Source organism: Tachypleus tridentatus, chromosome 13, assembly GCF_004210375.1.
Source record: "Tachypleus tridentatus isolate NWPU-2018 chromosome 13, ASM421037v1, whole genome shotgun sequence".
NCBI lineage: Eukaryota > Metazoa > Arthropoda > Merostomata > Xiphosura > Limulidae > Tachypleus > Tachypleus tridentatus.
In genome coordinates, this window is record NC_134837.1 from 144,989,153 (window position 1) to 145,010,336 (window position 21,184).

The following is a 21,184-nucleotide window of genomic DNA, read 5'->3' on the forward strand; positions in this document are numbered from 1 at the left end:
AAGTATTATAACAAGAAATTCATAGTTTTTACCATGATATTTACAAAAATTTCTAGAACTTGTTATTCAGTTATTACAAATATATTGTTATAAAATAAAACATTGTATAGCATTGTAAGGTTCTCACGACCTATTGAGAAGATATTTAAAACACTATTTCGATGAAAACTCCGAGCCATACCAACACAGGCAGTGCTCCCGTCTGCTTGATCATTGGTAAATTTGCGTTATTGTTCACTTACAATAAAACTCACAAGATGGTAGCACTATCAAGCAAGTTCCTAACTAAAATTCTATTTTTACACATTTTGCCTCCAATTTTTTAAAATTTCTGATTAAGGCATTTATTTAATTTAAAAAAAATATTTTAAACAGTCTAAGTATAACATCCTGACATTTCTTTTATTGTTATTTTTTGTCATTTGTTTTTCAAATTAACTATATATATGCTACATTTTTTTTTAAATTATACCACCCACAGACGTCTGCTTTCTACTGAGATCACAAGTTGAATATTATACTAAGTTTTGAAAAATGTTTAAATTCATTATATTTAAAAATTATATACTATCAGTATTGTTACTTATAATGGTTCATAAACAACTACGTTTGACTACTTTTACTTATTTACTTCTGTTTTCATATTACAATACTTTTTTACTTTTGAATATTATAATTAATTAATTCTGTTTCTTGGTTTTGATTTTATTCCGTACTATCCCTCATAAAATATATTCTAATGTTATTACGCCCCTCCGAATAGAAAAGACGAACACAAAACATTTTAAGACTGTATTGCGGGTAGTATTTTTATTGTTTAATGAACTTTTGACGTGTTTTGCTACATTGTGGTGCATTGAAATGAATATCTTTCATGTAATTTTGAAACTACAATAAATATTTCTCTCTTAAACTTATATATTTTGTCCTTCTACAGCTTCTGGTCACAGCTGTGAAGGGTGAAAAATATTTAACTACAACGCTGCCATCTATGTATTATGTTTTAAATTATAATTAAAGTAAATTTGTTCTAAGGACTTCAGTAGCAGAGATAAGTATTCGTTATATAAACATTTTACATCGCTCTACAGTACGTACACATTAGTGATAGTAATAAGAGTGAGAAAATATTTAACTATAACACTACCACATATGTATTACTTTTAAAATTACAATCAGATTAAATTTGTTCTAAAGACTTGAGTAGCAGTTAAGTATCCTTTATATAAACATTTTACATCGCTGTGTAGTATGTACAGATTAGTGGTAGTAATATGGTCTTCACGAGTAGTCTTAAAAGTATTGATGATAGGCCGGTTGGAAATTAAAAGTCTGTTCATGAATAAAGCTGCTGAAGATTAAACATTTCTAGTATTCCTTTCACTGGAATTATTGTTTTGACAGTTTATACCACAAATTGGATTAATATAAAAATTCTGTTACGGATAATATGATTATTTATTTCAGTGTGATCGAATTATTTGATTTATGAAAACAGAAGTTAATTGCGAGACCACTCATTTCAGTTCACAAACCTCGTCACTCTATTTCTAGTTTAAAGAGGTTCTGACACAAGGCAGAGAGAGTGAAGCCCCCACGATGATAATGGTATTTAAGATGCAGACTAAACAATTTTTATGGTTTTAAGTTATGAGTTAAATGCTTTTTAATTTCGAAAACGACACATCTATCGTGAAGGTTTGTGTATACCTGTAGTATCTATTAAGCAGCGAATGCTTCCTGAATATTGTGTTTTACTTAGAAATATATATTTATAAAAGGGGTTGTTTTTTCCTTAATCCAAAGCCCCAAAATGAGTTATCTGCATTCTTTCTACTGCCGAGAATCTAACCCTGAATTTTAGTATTACAAAGTCCTTTTGTTTGTTTGTTTTAATTTCGGACAAAGCTCCACGAGAGACATTTGCATTAGCGGTCACTATATTAACAGCATAAGACTGGAATTAATACAGATAGTAACCACCACCCACCGCCGACTGCTAGCCTACTTTTTTTTCGAACGAATAGTGGGATTGGCCGTAACATAACGCACCCATCGCTGAAAGGGCGAGCGTGTTTGACGTAACGGAGATTCTATCTCGCGACTTTCAGACTGCTATGCTAGTCAAGCGTTGTAACCACCTGACTATGCCGAGCCTATTTGAAATCCGTAAACATACCACTGACCTACCAAAGAGGCATAACAAAGCCCGAACAAGTCCGTTTGAAATTTTCTTAAAGCGTTTGAAAAAAAGGTTTTCATTTAATCTGCAATTATCTATAAATTAAGATCCTAGATTTGTGATTTGCAGCTTTAGTTTATAGGAAAAAGAACTAAGATTTTTTACAGTTAATCCTGTAAAGCGAATAAAACGCTTATGGATGATTCTGTTGTTTTTTTTAACTGCGCAACTTATGCGACATTAGACTTAATAATTTCACTTTCATTCAGATTCCGTTTACACAGCACTTCAGCGAATATTGGGAAAACGTCGTTAGATTTTATTAAAACCTTACCCTAACGCTTTTTTCTCTACTGTTCGTTTTATAAATGAAGATATTTTATGAGGCACCACTCTCAGCCCAGCATGGCCAGGTGGTTTAGGCATTCTAGTCGTAATCTGAGAGACACGGATTCGAATCCCCGTCACATCAAACATGCTCGTCCTTTTAGCCGTGGTAACGTTTTTATGTGACAATCAATCCCACTATTTATTGGTGAAAGAGAAGCCCAAGAGTTGGCGGTGGGTGCTGATGACTTCCCTCTACTCTTACACTGCCCTCGTGTAGCTTTGCGCGAAATTCAACAAACAAGCAAATAATTGTACATTAATACTAAAGAAACCGGAAAGGCAAAACGTTGGTTAAAATGAAAAAGATATTTTATAAATATATATCTGGAGTGTAAAGGTCAATTTTTAAAAACTTTTAAACTAAACATAAGTTGTTATTTTATAATAATGTTTCTGCTACAATACTACTAGAAATGTGTAAGATTCTATGGGGCGATAAGTATTGTAATGTCTCCTCTGGAACGAATACGATAAATATACAGGCATATGCGTGACAACGTACGAGCAAGTCTTAAGTTTTTCATTGGTTATAGTAACTACAGTTGTTATACTGCTGCTGTGTTTTGTAATCCAATTTATAGGTTACATGACAAAAAAATATATTTGAAACAGCTTCATATTTTAAAAATAGAGGTAATTGCAATATATCGTATTCTCGTCACGATAAGCCTAATCAATATCTTTTTTAATTTTAATGCGAAAATTATTTCTTGTGGCATTTAAAAAAAAATCTTTACTTTCATTTTGGACCATCGAAGTTTGTCATTTATTGTCATATAAAGTTTTCTCCGTAATGGACAAGCTTTTCATCTGAAGTAAAGTTATGTGTTTTTTTATTTAAAGAGACTATAAGTCACAACATAAAGTGTGTATATATGTTGTTTTTTCCAGTATAATAACAATATTTCTTTACTGGTAGTATATAAAAAATTATGAGTAAAGCTGATAACATTAGAAATGTCGCCCGAAATAATATATATGTAACATTTTTAGGAATAATTGATTGGTGAAAGGAAATAAAGTCACAGGGAAAATGATATATAGCCAGGGAGAAAGTCACAAAGAAATTTACATAGCCAGAGAGAAAGTCACATTTTATTTAAATACCATAAATAATTAAAGTAATAAAACAAAAATATTTTAAATCAGTTATTAACTGACACATTGACAGCACAAATTATGTGATGATATCAGAGGTATACTGGAGTGCAAAAAAGGAACATTAAAAAAAAAACGTATTTTTAATACGTTTGAATACGATTGAATAAATAATGGTTTGTTTGAATACCATTGAAGTTATTTAACTTTATCACCATAACTTCAACAATATTATGTTTTTTTTCCTTTTTAATACATCGTCAGTAAGCGGGTATTGTAGATCTAGTTTATAAATTCTAGGTGTGCAAAACAATGAAACAAAAATTGATTACAACTATAATAATGTTTTTAAAAAATCTTGTGCCTTTTTAAAATATGCCTGTGACTTTTTTCCTGGATTCAATTGATTAATTGTTTATTTCAGTCTCGTGATAAATCGATGTCAGTCTTCAGGCAGATTTTCGTTAGTGGTAGGATTTTGTATTTTATTCTAAAAGTCCTTTGCTTTATAAGATCATGGTTCAATCTGTATATATATGTATGTATGTTACCATATCTTTAAACGCACAAGGCCAAGCGATCAATTTCAAAACCAAGGAACTTAAATCACAAAATCGTTAACAGAAGAAATTCCATTTCCTTTATCAAACACGACGTACGAATAGTTAATCCCTAATGATGTGAAAGTAAATTTACCCCTAATAAATTAAATTTATTTTTTTCTTTTCAGGTTAAGAAATAAAAACACACAAATGAAAAGAAACTAGCTAAGCCTCTGCGACCCATTTTGGCTACTACATCAACTAAGCTTTCATGGTAACAAGGCGATATTTTATATGTCAGATAAAATATCCTAATGCAGTGGTTCCCAACTAGGGGTGCGAGATAGCGTTCTAGGGGGTGCGAGATAACTACTGTTTTGGCCACCTTCACCTTTATTCTTAAATAAGTAATTACTGTGAGGGGTGCGAGAACATATTAAAATTTTTTAGGGGTGCGGGGCATAAAAACAGTTGGGAACCACTGTCCTTGTGGGTCATCTGTAAGTTTAAAAACTTACAAAGCTAAAATCAGGGTTAGGTTCCACAAGATAGTCAGAATGTTAATAGCGTAAAACAATCAAACAAGTAAATAAATCTATTAGTAAAATAAGTATTTTTACTCCTGAGGATCAGTGCTTTTACCAAAGGGTAATAACTGTATCCTTCACCGATTCACTAAATAAAACTGGATATCTTTGTTAGAGTGACCTTGTTTCTTTATTTAGTTATAGCTATATTTATAAAAATAAAATCCCATTGTTACGTTAGCTAACATAGATGTTCTAATTTTGTAAGTTTAAATTGCAGGTACGTACGAAATTGTTCTTAACTTCAAAATGTTAGTTAATTATTCAGGTATTCGATGTTTTGGTTGAGACAATAAGAACTGCCAATTAGTTTCATAGAGAATTAAGCTTATTAATTCATGAATTAGTTGCCAATTATCTATTGATTTCTTACGTTTGATTAAAGTTATCTGACCCATACAAAAGCTGTTGTATGTCACATCACGTCTCAAAATAGGAGGAGTCATAAAAGCTAAAATGCATTTATCCAGATAGAATAGTCTGGGGTTGGAATCCTCGTCGCACCAAAAATGCTCGCCCTTTCAGCCGTATGGGTGTTATAATGATATGCTCAATCCCACTATTCGTTGGTAAAAGAGTAGCCCAAGAGTTGGCGGTGGGTGGTGATGACTAGCTGCATTTACTTTAGTCTTTACTAAATTAGGGGCGGTTAGCACGGATAGCCCTCGTGTAGTTTTTCACGAAAATTCAAAACAAACCAAACCGATTAATAAGTGTTAATTACAGTTATAACTTCCGATGTTTATAGCACACCGACATGTAGCAAACCACCAATATATACTGTCTCTCCGCTTTGCGTTGGTTACCTTCTATAAGCTTGAGAAGAATGTTTTTAGAAATTTCAGTTAAAGCAACAATACTGGCAATCACTAGCTCATACATACACTCATAGTACATTGTTGATCATTACGCTCGAGAATCTTCCACAATATTAGTGAATAGGCGGGAATTTTGCAATACACATTTAACAGCATAAGTTACATGCATTTATAAATATATATTTAACTGAAACAAAAAGGTCCTTCCCCAAACTGTTGCCACAAATTTGGAAGCACGCAATTCTCCAGAATGTCATTGTATGCAGTAGCGTTAGGATTTCTTTTCATTGGAACTAAAGAGCCTAGTCCAAACCATGAAAAAGAGCCCCAGACTTTTATTCCTCCTCCACAAAACTATGTTCAGTGAATCTAATTTATAATTTTCTGTCGATTTCTCTGATGTAACATTCTGGATAGGTTTGGTCTGTTTTGGATTTCGCTCAAAGCTACACGAGCGTTATCTGCGCTAGCCGTCCCTAATTTTGCAGTGTTTGACTAGAGGGAAGACAACTAGTCATCACCAATCACCGCCAACTCTTGGGCTACTGTTTTACCAACGAATAGTGGGATTGACCACAAATTATAATGTCCTCACGGTTGAAAGGGCGAGCATGTTTGGCGTAACGGGGATTCAAACCCGCGACCATCGGATTACGAATCGAGTGCCTTAACCACTTGGCCATGCCGGGTCGGAAAACGTTTGTTCCTTGTCATAAAACTTAAAGATATATTATATATGGAAGGATGCAATTTATTAATATTTCAGTCATAACACCTGCAAACTGTAACCATTCTCCTATTTCTACATTCAGTCAAATTAATTAAAATTACTAAGAGCCAAATAATTATCATAAAGCTACAGAAGATTAAACGAACGTAGTGACAGTCACAGGGACTTTATTAGTTGTGCATTATGTTTACAGATTATCTAAAGTTATTCAGGCTTCAGAAAATTATTCAATAACTCATATTTTTATATATAACTATACAATCTTCTTAAATTTTCCTCATTTGGATATTTCAAGAGATCTGTCATTACCATTCGTACTTCTAATAGCACAATGATATTACACTGCAATTTTAATTTTTGCATACGATTTCAAATTATTTTGATTGTTCTTAAGCATAAAGATATACAAAGGGCTATTTATACAATGCCCATCACGGATATCGAAATCCGGCTTTTAGCCAGTAGACTTGCAGACTCACTGCTGTGATCACCGAAGAAGGAGGTTCTTTGGAAAGTACCTCTGATACTGCATTTTGCAAAAACTGTGAAAGTTCTTGTAACAGGTTTCAGAGATTTGATGTGGCAATCTTTTTGTTTTTTTTTATTTGGGAGTAAAGCAGGCCTATTAAGAACGGTTTTTACATTGTTAATAACAAGAACAGTCCACTGTGGAGGCGTTCTGCCATCTTTAGACTTCTATCATTTCCAGACAACTCATCTTCATAGTCCTAACCTCTGCTTAAGTATTCTCTTCAGTTGAATTTCTACACGTTATTCGTCATTAGAAGAAAACTAGACCTCATTTCAAGATTTATTGTACATCAACGATATTTTTGTAAAGCCAAACATTGTTGATTATCATTTGCATTGAATACAAATCTTCCCTATATTTGTATCTCTTTGTGGTTCCTGAACCGATATTCTATTGTCCTGATTCCAAACTTGTACATTTTTACAATACAACATTTCTTTATCTTGTTACTAAAGATTGGTACTTTCTCTTGACAAAACGGATGGAGAGTCAGTGACATCCCTCAAATCAAAAGTGTATTTTGTAGTTTTAATTAAAGACCCACATTCGTCACAACAAAGCTATAGGAGTTTCAAAAACGTCTCCAGTTGTCGACAATAATAGGAAATATGCTGAAAAAGTGAAAGATGTTGATTCCATGTTTTCTGCTCTTGTGGAATTATTTACTACTAGAATGTCACATATATAAACATTTTTCTAAAGTTACGTTATACTCATTGGAAATTACGTTTTATGTGTTTCCCACGTCCCAAACAAAAACCACCAATAAGCTGACTTACCAGTGTTTTTTCCTATTATTTTAGTGCAGCCTATTTGAATAATCTGCCATATTTATATTTTTTTCCATAATGTACCTAGGACATTAACAATTATGTTTCACTTGGTACTCCCAGAACTTTAACAGCTATGTTTCAGTTGGTACTCCCAGGACTTAAACAAAACTATGTTTCAGTTAGTTAACCAGCAGAACTCATCCATCACACAATTTGTCGTTCCTTTACAAGAAAAATCGCTGAAAGGTTACAGCAGCAACAGGCCTAAGGAATGTTTCTGTGAGGAGAGACACACCGGATGATTGAAATCAATCGAGGCTTTAGTGTCATATAAACTGAAATGGAAACCTCGACTGTTCCACTGTACGAAGGTAGCCATTTTTATTATGTAGAAAAACTGTATGCAGTGTCTTTTAGTTTTTGTTTCGTAGAAAGAGGTCTATTAACCCACAAGGACCCTGCTACGGGACGGTGAGGTAGGTCCATGTTGGAGAAATTAGAATTCAATGAGTGAGTGCGTCATCAAATAACTGGCCTGCACTTCGGGAGGACCGATGGAGAGAGGTCCAAGCGCAAAAGAGACAGGAGAAGACGTAGATGTATTAATACGTGTATCCTTGTAGGGCAGAAGACTCTTCACATGATGAGAGAAAGTCTTTATAAGTGAATCAGACAGATTTGTCTGTACCCCCGCTGCACCAATAGAGTGGAGTACAGCAGCATACATCAGAGGTGGAAGAGGAAACAACAGTTTATATGTTTTTGGATAAGAAATGTTGTTTATGGTCTTCAAAAAATACACCTCTTTTTCCTTTGCTAATTTAGGGCAAGGACGAAAACATGGAGGATGGGAACCATTACAATTAGAGCAATGTGGGTCCGATTGACACTCATAGCTGTTGTGGCCTTAGCCTCCAGAACGAGCACGTGTCAAAGAACTACAACAAGATTTCTTAGAATCTCTGAACCTTTACCATTGGAAACATGTGACAGATAATTTGCTTTGATAGTGGCAGGCAGAGATAGCAATTTAAACGGCAACATCAGAACGTTTGTAATCCAAATTGTTCCATTTTTACAAATGGAGAGAGGCCGAACAGCCGAAACACCTTGGCTGGAGAAACAAGCGAGGATCTCCGATTCAGGGATGTTAAGTAAATCTTTCTTCATGATCACTTCTCTTGAGTAATTCGGATTATCATGGGAGTAACCTTGAAAAGCATATTCCCAATGGACTTCGATTTCATGAGGAGTGTGGTATCTTGTGTTTAAGATATTTCAACTGAGATCTCCTCATATTGTAACTTTTTGACAAACTCAGAAGAGCTAATCAGCTTCTTTGATTACTCCTGAATGAAAAAGGGAGCCATTTGTCCTTATGATTGATCGTTTATTGATGCATTTTATTTTATTTTGATGTTCATTATTTTTATTTTCCATAAGGAATGCAGAATGATTCATTACCTATTGACCCCACCTTCCATAGAGTCCAACAAGAGGACGAGCTACACTACCCAACTAGGACAGTGTCGCTATGCCATAGTTTTGTGAGTGTTATACTCAAACACTAGCATCAGACATACTGCCCATAATACCCGTTGAGAACGTTCAACACCAGTACTTAGTTTACCTCTGCCCAACAGGATCACATGACTGACTTTAGGGGAAAGCATCACAAGTTCACCCAGCTACAGGACTTTACCGGCAAAGTGGTGTGTTTCGGTGCCTCCGACGCCTCTCAACCAATAGAATCCTTATCTTCCCTTCAAGGTCCTACGAGGTTCCCTCGTCATGTAAAGGAATCCACATCGAGAGGTAACCATTTGGACTTGTTTTAAAAACAAGAGTACCAATACACACACAATATATTATAATTGTTTTATCTTAAACATGAATAACCATCAGCTTCTACATTTATTTATTACTTTACAACATGTCTGAATTATTAGGAAGAATTATATTATGTTCTTATTCCAAATCCACCAAGTAGTAAGTGAATATAGATTATGTTGTTCCATATGAAATATTTGAAGTAAGTAGTGGTATAGCCTGTTGTTCCTAATGGAATGTTTCTGCTAAGTGGACGTAGATGCTGTTGCACCAAATGGAATATCTCTGGTAAGTGGAATGTAGATGCTGTTGCCGCAAATGCAATATCTGTGGTAAGAGGATGTAGATCCTATTATTCCAAATGCACTATTTGTGGTAAGAGGATGTAGATCCTATTATTCCAAATGCACTATTTGTAATGAGTGGATGTAGATCCTGATACTATATGATGTTATAGATTGTGCTCGGTAACATACGCTCATTGGCAAGTCAAAATAAATTACAGATCTTTACATTTTGTACTTTTTTATGACTCGGTGACACAACGGTACCTCTGCAGACTCACAACGTCACAAACCTTTGGTCTTCATTTCAAACAAATAAACTCTTTAATAAAATAATTTGAAACACAACATTTATTTATTTTTATTGTGTGAATTGAAAACTGAATTAAACCTGAGATTCTAAGTGAGTATTGTGTTTTGTGTATGAATATATTATGTAGACTCATCATTCATTACTGCGTGGATAGGTACGTGTAATAAATTTTCGTGAGATATGAATTTCTTTTGTTAATTAGAAATTACAACTTTACTTGTCAATTTGTGTAAACCTGTTGTTACTTAGAAACTACTTGTCAATATGTATAAATTAATACATTATTCACACAGTTATTTTTATTTCGGGTTCAAGTTGAACCTGAAAATGTTTTTAGAAGTAACATTTTGCCTCAAGTTTCACATTTGTTAGAACCACTAAAATATTGTTAGTAATTATAAACCACCGTATATAATATATACATAGAGTGTAATTTATATAGATAGATGGGTTATATTTAAAATGAAACAGAAGTTGGTAATCATATCAATTTGACGTTTTGTTACGATTTTCTGAAAAAGAAAAAACGAAACGTGTTTGTGATTTATATTCCGTTGTTGTTTTATTTTTTGTAATCATGTTTTTTTCATAACTGTAACCAGAATGTCAAAGTTTTCTACCGTGAGGCTTTACCTAAGGACACTTCCAATTTTCACATCTCCATCCTTCTACTGCACGGAGAAGCGTTTTCTTTCAAAACCTGGCTGGACCTGGGCACAATACAAGTGCTGGCTGCAATTTAGAGGTTGGTGTCAGTTCATTACTAACTTAACATTACAAGATTTAGAGGTAGGCGTCAGTTCATTACTAACTTAACATTACAACATTTAAAGGTAGGCGTCAGTTCATTACTAACTTAACATTACAACATTTAGAGATAGGTGTCAGTTCATTACTAACTTAACATTACAAGATTTAGATGTAGGCGTCAGTTCATTACTAACTTAACATTACAACATTTAGAGGAAGGCATCAGTTCATTACTAGCTTAATTTTACAAAAGTTAGAGGTAGGTGTCAGTTCATTACTAACTTAACATTACAACATTTAGAGGTAGGCGTCAGTTCATTACTAACTTAACATTACAACATTTAGAGGTAGGCGTCAGTTCATTACTAACTTAACATTACAACATTTAGAGGTAGGCGTCAGTTCATTACTAACTTAACATTACAACATTTAGAGGTAGGCGTCAGTTCATTACTGACTTAACATTACAACATTTAGAGGTAGGCGTCAGTTCATTACTAACTTAACATTACAACATTTAGAGGTAGGCGTCAGTTTATTACTAACTTAACATTACAACATTTAGAGATAGGCGTCAGTTCATTACTAACTTAACATTACAACATTTAGAGGTAGGCGTCAGTTCATTACTAACTTAACATTACAACATTTAGAGGTAGGCGCCAGTTCATTACTAACTTAACATTACAACATTTAGAGGTAGGCGTCAGTTCATTACTAACTTAACATTACAACATTTAGAGGTAGGCGTCAGTTCATTACTAACTTATCATTACAACATTTAGAGGTAGGCGTCAGTTCATTACTAACTTAACATTACAACATTTAGAGGTAGGCGTCAGTTCATTACTAACTTAACATTACAACATTTAGAGGTAGGCGTCAGTTCATTACTGACTTAACATTACAACATTTAGAGGTAGGCGTCAGTTCATTACTAACTTAACATTACAACATTTAGAGGTAGGCGTCAGTTTATTACTAACTTAACATTACAACATTTAGAGATAGGCGTCAGTTCATTACTAACTTAACATTACAACATTTAGAGGTAGGCGTCAGTTCATTACTAACTTAACATTACAAGATTTAGAGGTAGGCGTCAGTTCATTACTAACTTAACATTACAACATTTAAAGGTAGGCGTCAGTTCATTACTAACTGAACATTACAACATTTAGAGATAGGTGTCAGTTCATTACTAACTTAACATTACAAGATTTAGATGTAGGCGTCAGTTCATTACTAACTTAACATTACAACATTTAGAGGAAGGCATCAGTTCATTACTAGCTTAATTTTACAAAAGTTAGAGGTAGGTGTCAGTTCATTACTAACTTAACATTACAACATTTAGAGGTAGGCGTCAGTTCATTACTAACTTAACATTACAACATTTAGAGGTAGGCGTCAGTTCATTACTAACTTAACATTACAACATTTAGAGGTAGGCGTCAGTTCATTACTAACTTAACATTACAACATTTAGAGGTAGGCGTCAGTTCATTACTGACTTAACATTACAACATTTAGAGGTAGGCGTCAGTTCATTACTAACTTAACATTACAACATTTAGAGGTAGGCGTCAGTTTATTACTAACTTAACATTACAACATTTAGAGATAGGCGTCAGTTCATTACTAACTTAACATTACAACATTTAGAGGTAGGCGTCAGTTCATTACTAACTTAACATTACAACATTTAGAGGTAGGCGCCAGTTCATTACTAACTTAACATTACAACATTTAGAGGTAGGCGTCAGTTCATTACTAACTTAACATTACAACATTTAGAGGTAGGCGTCAGTTCATTACTAACTTATCATTACAACATTTAGAGGTAGGCGTCAGTTCATTACTAACTTAACATTACAACATTTAGAGGTAGGCGTCAATTCATTACTAACTTAACATTACAACATTTAGAGGTAGGCGTCAGTTTATTACTAACTTAACATTACAACATTTAGAGATAGGCGTCAGTTCATTACTAACTTAACATTACAACATTTAGAGGTAGGCGTCAGTTCATTACTAACTTAACATTACAAGATTTAGAGGTAGGCGTCAGTTCATTACTAACTTAACATTACAACATTTAAAGGTAGGCGTCAGTTCATTACTAACTTAACATTACAACATTTAGAGATAGGTGTCAGTTCATTACTAACTTAACATTACAAGATTTAGATGTAGGCGTCAGTTCATTACTAACTTAACATTACAACATTTAGAGGAAGGCATCAGTTCATTACTAGCTTAATTTTACAAAAGTTAGAGGTAGGTGTCAGTTCATTACTAACTTAACATTACAACATTTAGAGGTAGGCGTCAGTTCATTACTAACTTAACATTACAACATTTAGAGGTAGGCGTCAGTTCATTACTAACTTAACATTACAACATTTAGAGGTAGGTGTCAGTTCATTACTAACTTAACATTACAACATTTAGAGGTAGGTGTCAGTTCATTACTAACTTAGCATTACAACATTTAGAGGTAGGCGTCAATTCATTACTAACTTAACATTACAACATTTAGAGGTAGGCGTCAGTTCATTACTAACTTAACATTACAACATTTAGAGGTAGGTGTCAGTTCATTACTAACTTAACATTACAACATTTAGAGGTAGGTGTCAGTTCATTACTAACTTAGCATTACAACATTTAGAGGTAGGCGTCAATTCATTACTAACTTAACATTACAACACATAGAGGTAGGCGTCAGTTCATTACTAACTTAGCATTACAACATTTAGAGGTAGGCGTCAGTTCATTACTAACTTAACATTACAACATTTAGAGGTAGGCGTCAGTTCATTACTAACTTAACATTACAACACATAGAGGTAGGCGTCAATTCATTACTAACTTAACATTACAACACATAGAGGTAGGCGTGAGTTCATTATTCACGTAGCTTCCCCCCCCCCCAATGACACAGCGGCACACCTGCAGATTTATAAAGCTAGAATCCGTGTTTCGATACTCGTGGCAGAGCAGAGCAGAGATAGTCCATTGTGTTGCTTTGTGCATAACTTCAAAACAAACAATACTAACTTAACATTACAATATTTTGATATGGACTCCAGTTCATTGCTAATTTAACATTACAATATTTTGATATAGACTCCAGTTCATTGCTAACTTAAGATTACAATATTTTGATATAGACTCCAGTTTATTGCTAATTTAACATTACAATATTTGTATATAGGTGTCAGTTCATCACTGAATGAAGAGATAGGTAGTCAAGACCTTTATCATAAAATAAATTCTTTGTTTGTTTTTTAAATTTCACACAAAGCTACACGAGTGCTATCTACGCTAGCCGTCCCTAATTTAGCAGTGTAAGACTAGAGGAAATGCAGAGAGTTAACATCACCCACCGCCAACTCTTGGTCCCTTTACCAATAAATATTGGATTTACGACTGAATGGGCAAGCATGTTAGGTGTGACGGGGATTTAAACTCGCGACCCTCAGATGCGAGTCAAGCGCTTCAACCACCTGGCCACTTTGGACCCTGACCAGTTGTGAATAGAGTTTCAAACACAGTTGTGTATTTCTTGTGTAGTGCAATAGGCTATCATGTTAAGTATGTAATTAACTAGCATGTTTTATTCTTAGGAATTGAACGTTTTTAAACGAACATGTTTAATGATCTATCAATTGTGTAAATCTACAATTGTATTTCTTATTTTCGACATAAATGTGTTATGCAAAAGTTTAATCCTTGTGACCTTTAACCTGCAGTCTACGCGGTGCGATCTTTCTTTGTATATATATTATTTACTGCACATTTATGTTTGAATATTTGTGTAACAGGTTTCGGTAACAGCAAGAGGGCACGCATCTCTGACCGCGGCGAGTTCATTAACAACGTAGTTAAAGCCTTGAACTTGATACGTCCTGTGGTGGTCAGTCCTAGTATGAGTGGAGCTTTTGCTCTTCCGTACCTGGAAAACATTCAACGGACATGGGTGGATATGTTCCAGTTGCACCCGGGGCTACAAGCATTCTTGAAAGACAACCTTGTGGTAATGGTCAGTCAAAAGAAATGTCCCTTGACAGTGTATGTGAAAGCCTAAAGGATTACTTTTCACTTCCCCCTCATGACTTAAGTTGTCTTAAGGTAAGCAATTTAAATGTCAACATGAAACGAAACATATAACTGATAAAGTGTGTGGGGTAGAAACCTTCTCAAACGTAAGATACTTGATAAGCACATTTCACTAAATTTAAGAAACATTTTATCAACGTACTTTTGATCTTGAAATTTTCAGTAAAATACAGTTACCTAAATTAACCCACAATTACTGAACTTACACTCGCGATTTAGATATAACTGAATATGTTTACTTGTTCATGTGCATTTCATCATTTATCGAGTCTTGTGTTCAGTTGAGTTACGTACACGAAGTAAACTTTACTATTTATTCTCCTAAAATAATTATAAACCTAAACAAATACCCCTACAAGTCATTTTATTTTGCTGAAGTAGTCAAGTTCAAGTTATGGTTATGTGACGATTTTAAAAGAAATGTTGTACCAGTTATATTTATACACTAGTAAACTGTATTTCAGGTAGTTCACGACTATTTAAAAACACACAAGCAATCAAAACAGATACATTAATCAAGATTAGATTTTCGATATTTTAAATAAGTCGAGAAATTTTGTATGTATCAAAACAGATACATTAATCAAGATTAGATTTTCGATATTTTAAATAAGTCGAGAAATTTTGGGTAAATTTCTAATTAGTTTTTCTGCGAGGTGCACTTTCAACATTCTAAACATTTTAAAATGAAAACGTTATTTCTTATTCTACGTTGAAATTGATCAAATTTTATGATTGACTTTTATCTGTTGAGTTATATATTAAGTTATATTAAGAAACAAAGAGCACCAGTGTCATCAATACATTCAATCCTTCAAAATCAGGTTTATACGTTTGATATTCAGCCATATAATATATTTATTATTAAAAACGCCACGTGGTATTTTACAGAGAATTTAAATTGTGTTTGTAATGTTCATTGGAAATTTTATCAGTTAAAGTATTGAGAAAGACAAATAATTTATTTATTTATTGAATTTATCTTATTATTTAAAACATATTTGAAAAGGCTGAATATTTCAGTTTTTGTCAGTTGTGATAAAGTAAAGCTATTCTCCTATATATTTTAATATTTTTTGTATGTTATTGTGTACAAAGCTACACAATGAGCTATTCATCGCTAGTATCAAAACCCGAATTTTATCTTTTTAAATTGTGAGACTTCCAGCTAAGCCATGAGAGGAGGGTATCTTATTATTTAATATATTTTATAGCGAGTAATAAATAAAAATAATAAACTTTTAGATCTGTCTTCAAAATGTTACTATTTCTTCTTCATGTAAACCATGTCTATCTGAAAGTAGAATGTAGTATCTAATAATCATGTAAAAGAAGATATGGAAATCAAGATTATCTCCCTCTCTCTCTACACACACGTCTAGTGTTTATTGTTAGTCTTCTGGAAATCAAGATTATCTCCCCCTCTCTCTACACACACGTCTAGTGTTTATTGTTAGTCTTCTGTAAATCAAGATTATCTCCCCTCTCTCTACACACGTCTAGTGTTTATTGTTAGTCTTCTGGAAATCAAGATTATCTCCCCCTCTCTCTACACACACGTCTAGTGTTTATTGTTAGTCTTCTGTAAATCAAGATTATCTCCCCCTCTCTCTACACACACGTCTAGTGTTTATTGTTAGTCTTCTGTAAATCAAGATTATCTCCCCCTCTCTCTACACACACGTCTAGTGTTTATTGTTAGTCTTCTGGAAATCAAGATTATCTCCCCCTCTCTCTACACACACGTCTAGTGTTTATTGTTAGTCTTCTGTAAATCAAGATTATCTCCCCCTCTCTCTACACACACGTCTAGTGTTTATTGTTAGTCTTCTGTAAATCAAGATTATCTCCCTCTCCACACACGTCTGGTATTTATTGTTAGTCTTCTAGAAACTTACCAATAGTTTTTATCATATTTTAGACTCCTACGTTGATGGTGTTTGGAGAGTATGATCGTGGGAAAAATTCCGCTCTGTTATGCTTGTTACCCAGAAGTCAAGGAGTTGAGATCCCTAGAGGAAACCATCCGGCTTATCTAACTAGCCCTGGGCTTTGGCATAAACTTCTTTACAATTTCCTTCGTTATGCTAACAAGCTTGCACTTGAGACTCAATGAAACAAAGCCAGCAGAAGCCAAAAAGACATTATACGTATTTGAAATATATCTCACGATTTGTCAATTCTTGGCTGTGGATTGTAACAAAGATAAAAACAACAACAGGATATTAAGAAATACATTGGAATTCATGTTTTAAAGTAGTTTTATGTAGTAAGAACGTTTTTTTTCTTTTTTGCACTTGACTTGCAGATTCTACATGAATGATGTTGAGAAAAAAATGTGCTAAAAACCTATCCAATCAGTGATAATAATAAATTTTATTACTATGTATACTGTTATACTGCTTGTGGGACATACAGCAGTGGAAATAATTTGGAAATGTGCAGGTGATTCACACTGATGAGTAAAAAAGAATGAATAGTCGCATTTAAATGCCCAGCTTGTCACTCTTACAATAAATACAAACAAAAAGTAGATACGTTCTATAATGTACTAATTTTATAGTTGTTTTAGACTTATCAGTACATTTTGTTCTTACGATAACATAAGTCCATTAATGTATCTTTGTTAATTGTTACTTCAAACTGTTATACCACATAAATCAGCTAAATTCCCAGGTTGCTGCTTGAACTTTCCAGTTTCATATTGGTATATACAGCCTCTTAAAATGTTTGTGTCTGGACACCTAGCTGGTCGAGACATGATTGAGAGTGATTTTCCTCCCATTTCTTATTTCCTCACATTTTCTGCATGTCTGGGATCTCAGTTTGTCTGAATTATGAAACTCTGTCCAACAGGTCTTGTCTTTGAAAGCTGACACGATGAACAAGATTATGTTGTATTTGTCAGGATGCTATCTAACATCATTGGCTGAGATGTGTAGTACTTACTTCACTGAACATGTTATATATTGATACCACTTCCCTATTTACGACTAAAGAAGCTGTCACGAACTTTTGTCAAATGATTTGAATTTGGGTGCAATCTCCTCAAGCCTTCTAGCGTTTTCGTTTGGTTATTCCATCTAAGCAGTGGGTTTGGGACAACAAAACATCGACTGAGGCCATACGTATTGTACTGTTCTAGAGGTAACACTCACACTTATATCAGTGTCATTAGAAAAAAATATCTAATATTTTAATTTTATTCATTCTTTACATAATTATTACCAGTAGAGCTCAAATAGCGTAGTAAGCAAATTATTTAGAGTTAATTATTAGTTGCATATAGCTTAAAAGGGTCCTGATAGTAGAATGATAACTGGGTCACTACAACACACCACTTAAAACTTTAATTCGTTCAGACGGAAAGTGACTTCCTAAAAATCAGTTGGTTGGTCTACTGAGTGTCAACGTCAAATGTCTTTAATGGATGTTGAGGACGTTATGTCTAGAATTGGTTTTTGCGTATAGAGATCATTATATCCCAATGTTGCTGCATTTTTTTAAATACGACAGTGTAGCATGTCAGCTTGTAAGACTCCATGGTGGGTGAGTCAGTCGGCACCAAATTATATCTCATTTTTATGAATACTGTCTTATCTTGTTTACGATCTGTTTCACAGTTTCAGATTCTTCTTCTTTGTTGGACAAAACTTCAATCCTTATTGGGTAAAATGATATCATTATTTATCCAATAGGACTTAGGGGAACTCCCTAAATGTGTTGAAAAACTGTCATCAATAGACATTGTTGTTATTGAAACATCAAAGCTCGTTTTTTTAGGTATAAAACTGAGAAACGTCTTTCCAACCCACAGGACCAGGGTGTTAGATAAACTGATGCACACCAACCAGCACCATTATTCTCAGTCTGTTTTCTTCCAATTATTCTGAAAACATTAAGTCAGGTTTTTAAAAACCCACTTCAAATAATCTACCATTAATGTGGTTATTAGAATACTTTATATTACGTAGCTTTAACCTGTGCTACGGAAATAATAACTATGATAGCAGTAATTGTGAACCTTTATGTTTAAACTGTCAGGGATCACCCCTTCTTATTTGCAATCATGCTGCTACTGGAAGGACGATATTACGAAAAATGGTTGTGTTATTAATGGAAGCGAGTTATTCTTCAGCTGTGCATTTCACTATTTTGTTTGTGTTTAGACATCGATATCTGTACAACATTCTGTGTGTTTTTACCTTATTTCAGTATTTCGTAAACTCCTGAAATTCCCTTTGCTGATAAAGTTATTTCAGATGAGACTTCTCCCTCTAGAGATATGGCATAATTATGTGTCTCAGGCCAAACTGTTTGGATGTTGATTTGTTCATTTTGACTTGTTCCATCCATTAAATGGATGATAACCTATGATCCAACCTATGAGAGTGATAATGTTCTCACCAATCTAAGAGAGGTTGAATGCAACTAAAGCCAACTGTTCCTATGCTTTAATGAAACTTGGAGGAGGCAAAGTATCCTTCCTTACTATTCTAAGCATGCCATGGTGATATGGTTAGGAGTCTCCACTCACAATATGCAGGTCAGGGGTTCGAACCCTATGGTCAAACATTTCGCCCTTTCACCCTTTTAATTCCACTATTTATTGATAAAAGAGAAGCCTAAGAGTTGGCGGTAAGTTGACTAAGTGTCTTTCCTCTAGTCTATCATTTCTAAATTAGAGGCATTTAGTGCAGATAACTCTCAAGTAGCTTTGTGTAAAATACAATAATTTACCTCTTCTTTCTAACTTCATCCTGCTATTGTTAACAACTGTATATGTCACCCTAAAAAATACTGACTGTCAAAAAGTACACCATAGCGTTCTGTAAGCCATACATGGTAAATCATGTATTAAATTATAAAAAAAGAATACCAGGTTCTCTTTCACCACCACCACCACTTTAAAAGTTTTCTGGTATGAGACTCGAAAGTATATATCCATTCTATTTTCTATCTTGTAACCTAGTATCCAAAAATTGTTCTCTCTTGTAAAGTAGTAGCTAAGAAGTGTTCTCTTTTATAACCTAGTGGCCAAGAAGTGACTAACTTACAGGCGATTAGCAGTACTCTCAGAGAGCGCTTTTCGTATAATTCTGGTAAGTACCAAGTTCTTCCGGAGTTTGGATCAACAAAATAAATACTGAAAATAATTGTTCTTTCTCACTTTACTACGACTAAAATCAAACTATCTCTGTAAGTTGTCTATTACGGCTACTGGACAAGATGTTGGGTTATTCATTTTTGGTAACTTTTAACTCGTTAGTGGAGTAAAGACAAGACGTTTGGTTACGCTACAGTTCAGCTGGCTCTTGTCGGTCATTATGTTTGTAAGTGTACATAATGTTTGAAAGACGAGACATATAACTTGTAGCACTGTTTAACTTGGATTTAACGTGGTTAAAAAGTGATAAATATGCACAAAAACATCAAAATTTGATTTCTTTATTGTACGTACATTACACAATTTTAAGAATAAATAATTCTTTGCATCTTAAAATATTCAAATTATTACATAAAAGTATAAGAGTAATTTCAAAACAATAATATTCTTTTTCTCTGATTTCTTTGGAGAATTTAATCTTTCCTTGTTACTTGACGTGTCCATAATTGTAACTTTGGTTTCAATATAGCTACAAAATACATTTGACAAATTGTCACATATCTAAAGTAAAACAAAACAAAACAAGAAGTTTGACAGTCGACGAGAATGTAGGTTAAACATTATTTATGATGATGACTTCATTTGATGGAAGTTTCTGGTTACTAAGAAGATGAACAAATATGTAATTATAAAACACTGTACGACGTTACCAAAACTGTTTTGTTTTTCACAGATTTTGTCTAAACGATAACATCGTTGTTTCGTTTTACCAGAATCTTCATTATAATTCATAAACGTCACAAAAATGGGAAGTATTAAATATATTTATATACTATCTATATATAATATACGTAATAATGATGAAATCTGAAAACAGAAATAGCCAAAAATGTGTTCGTTGTCAAGTCACAGGGTAGCTTTGGTTTGTTTCGAATTTTACGCAAAGCTACAAGAGGACTATCTGCGCTAGCCATCCCTAATTTAGCAGTGTAAGACTAGAGAAAAGGCAGCTACTCATCACCACCCACCGCCAACTCTTCGATTACTCTTTTACCAACGAATAGTGGGATTGACCGTAACATTATAACGTCCCCACGACTGAAAGGGCAAGCATGTTTGG

The 21,184-nt window shown here is 33.8% G+C and overlaps 1 pseudogene; it reads left to right on the forward strand.

The window, feature by feature from the left end:
* The first annotated feature begins 8,733 nt into the window (after positions 1-8,733).
* On the forward strand, positions 8,734-17,079 carry LOC143236329 (putative protein-lysine deacylase ABHD14B; annotated as a pseudogene).
* The last annotated feature ends 4,105 nt before the right edge of the window (positions 17,080-21,184 follow it).